This window comes from Muntiacus reevesi, chromosome 16 (genome assembly GCF_963930625.1).
Source record: "Muntiacus reevesi chromosome 16, mMunRee1.1, whole genome shotgun sequence".
NCBI lineage: Eukaryota > Metazoa > Chordata > Mammalia > Artiodactyla > Cervidae > Muntiacus > Muntiacus reevesi.
The window spans coordinates 24868011-24871493 of record NC_089264.1 but is presented as its reverse complement, the minus strand read 5'-3'; positions in this window follow the sequence as shown (position 1 = coordinate 24871493).

Here is a 3483-nt window from a genome sequence, read left to right as displayed (position 1 = left end):
TAAAGTAACAGTGTAATAAGTGATGTCTTTAGCTATATAGAAAAGGGGAGAGGAAAAGAATTATTATTCACCCAGAATCACCCAAAGACTCTATACATGGCAGACATTTCTAAAGAAATTAGTGAACAGCATTGCATGGTTGGGCAGCGACCATTCATTCATTCATGTGTTACTCCTCTTCTTGTTTGTTTAGTCAACAAATTTTTATCAAGCGTCTACAATTTCATTACTAAATGTTAGCACTATAAAGATGCTACTAAATGTTAGCACTATAAAGGTAATGGAATTTCTGGATTTCCACTATTTACTAAGACACAGGCTTGACCAAATTCAGAGATGACTTTAAGGCTCTGCCTCAAATATTGTACCCTGTCATAGCTTCCACCTGTATCAAACCAACACCTGCAACAGAGAGAATGTGGCAGCACTTGCATTTCCCTTGAATTTATATCCACGTCCATAGACCTGGCTTCCCTGGTAGCTCATCAGTAAAGAATCTGTCTGCCAATGCAGAAGATGCAGTTCAATCCCTGGATTGGGAAGATCCCTGGAGGAGGAAATGGCAACTCACTCCAGTATTCTTGCCTGGAAAACTCCATGAACAGAGGAGCCCGGTGGGCTCAGTCTATGGGGTCGCAAGAGTCGGACACAACTGATCACGCACTCACCTCTGCCTCCACAGACCTAACAGAGAGGGGCTACATTCCAACAGAGAGGGGTTACATCCATGATGATCAACCTGGCTGTATGTTAGATCCACCTAGGAGCTCTAAAAACTCTAAGGCGCCCACTGTTTGCAGATCAACCACATGCAAAGCTTTGAGTGTAGGACCCTGACATCAGAATCTGTAAATCTTCCTAGATGGTTCGGGGTGTAACCAGAATGGAGAATGAACACTAGTCTGCCTTAGTTGCATCAAAATAAATGAGAACAGCTGGATGGTCTTCCAGGGAGCAGGAAGGTGGGGACTGGTATTGCTACTGATAGTGAAGGGACTTCCCTGGTGACTTAGATCGTAAAGAATCTGCCTGCAATGCAGGAGACCTGGGTTCAATCCCTGGGTCAGGAAGAGCCTCTGGAGAAGGGAGTGGCTACCCACTCCAGCATTCTTGACTGGAGAATTCCACGGGCAGGGGAGCCTGGTGGGTTGCAGTCCATGGGTTACAAAGAGTCAGACATGACTGAGTGATTGACAGTGAGTCAGGGTAGGCTAGAGGCAGGAGGAGGGCATTATGATCCTCCCCCATGGGGGGAGTTTGCACCTATCAGGAAGCACTGTGGGCTGAATTGTGTCCCCTCAAATTCACATGCTGGAGTCCTAACCCCCACACCTCAGAATCTGACTGTATTGGGACACAATGTCCTTACAGAGGAGATAAGAGGGAGGCTACATGCAATACGACCATTGTGCTTACAAGAGGAGGAGATCAGGGCACGCAGAGAGGAAGAGCATCTGGACACACAGTGGGAAGGCGGCCATCTGTAAGCCAAGGAAAGAGGAAAAAAACCGACCCTACCGACACCTTGATCTCAGACTTCTAGACTCTAAAACCGTGTAAAAGGTAATACCCGCTGCTTAAGTCGCCCAGTTATGGCAGTCCTAGCAAACTAATACAGGAAGCCAGGTTCCATTTGATGATATGGCTGTCTTATCACGGCTACTAAAACACAGTCATGGGAACTTTTCTGGTGGTCCAGTGGTTAAGACTCTGCCTGCCAATGCAGGGGACATGGGTTCGATCCCTAGTCCAGGAAGATTCCATATTCTGCAGGGCAAGTATGCCTGTGTGCCACAACCACAGACGTGCACATGCCCCCCAACAAGAGAAGCCACCGCAATGAGAAGCCCTCGCGCTACAGCTGGAGAGTAGCCCCTGCTCTCCACACCTAGAGAAAGCCTGCACGTAGCAACAAGGACCTACTGCAGATAAAAATAAAAAGAATTTTTAAAAATATAGTCATAGTAAAAAAAAATTCTAACAGTGGAAAATGGTATAGAATGAAAATTTTAATTTCTCTTTTCTTCTCTGAACCCTCTGTAATAATCCCCCTGAGGTAAGTACTGTTAGCAGTTTTATATTAAATAATATCATGTGAAAGCATCAAGATTTCTTGACTACGCAGTGAGCACTGATACCTTCTACGTGGCAGACCTTGTGCAGCTGCCATACAGAGGAAGACTATGTGGTATTTTGAACCCCAGTGCTGGCCACGTGATGGTTCCTGGCTTCCCTCTCTGGGGTCAGGGCCCCCCAGCAGGAAGGAGGAGCATATTGGGAGCCCACAAAGGGGGCCAGATGGGAATGGGCACAGTTGTTATTTGGAGGGAGCCAAAGCAATCACCGTCAAAGGGCAAGAACAAACAGGAATTGACATTTGTGCTTAGTCATGAAGGAAAGACAGTTAGCCAGCAGCTGATCTAGGACAACAGGACCAGACCATGGATGGAGGGCAAGGAGGGAAGTGAGGAGGTGCCAGGGTCCCCAGCAGGAGTTGCAGGAGAGAGGCTTCTGCAGCTCTAGGCTGTGAACAGGGTGGGGTGCAGGGTGCAACTGAGTGGCCCTGGTGAGCCAGCAGACTTCAGGTCTTGGGGCGTCTCTCAGGTGACAAATACACACACGTGGGGAGTCTAGTCGACATCATCCTGAACAATTACGGCCACGGGAGGTCACACCCAGATCCCATGGAACACAGAGAAGGAATTAGGGAAGGAAGTCAGGAAGGTGGCGTGGAGGAGTGAGGCCAACTCGGTCTTGAAGAAGAGACACTGGCCAGATGAAGGTGTGGAAGGACATCACAGGAGGGGGAGGCACAGTCAAAGCCAGGATGGCCTGAGGGAAGAGGGCGTGTCTGCAGGACAGAGAATAGACGGCAGTCCACGTGTATTGTTATGGGTGCAGAGGGTCTGGAAAGGTACCTAGAGCCAGGCTGGACAGCACCCATCAGAAGCAAGTGTGGGCCATGTCCTGAGGAACCGTGATCGAAGGAGAGAGGTGCCGAATCTGGGCTGCAGACGCTGATCCACCTGATCCTCTAGGGGCAGTGAGGTGACAGGCTTGCATCTGGGGAGAGCACGCCAGCAGTGGGCAAACACGTTTTATCCTCAGCCTCCCTCTCACCTTCTCCACAGCTGCAGGAGCTTTCCTGCGCTTTCTCCTCTCTTCCGCTTCTACAGCTCTTTGTCCCCAAGTAGGTCACTGCCTGTGACAAGGTGGACCTGCCCCGCTGCTCCAGGCCCTGGAAGAATGCCCAGCACAGACTGCCCACCGTGGGTCACCATGACGCCTGAAAGACAAGGAACAGCTGCAGCCCGGCTGTAGGCGTGAGCCCCTCTGAAGTGTATACAGAAAGAAGTACATGGGCAGAAGTATCCCCCTGCCTCACCTTAAAATTCCAATTACACATGGAGCCCTGAAGAGTCTGACAGTCTGAAAACACATGGGGGCAGACCTCTGGGGTGTTCTTTAGGCTGCAACCAAGGC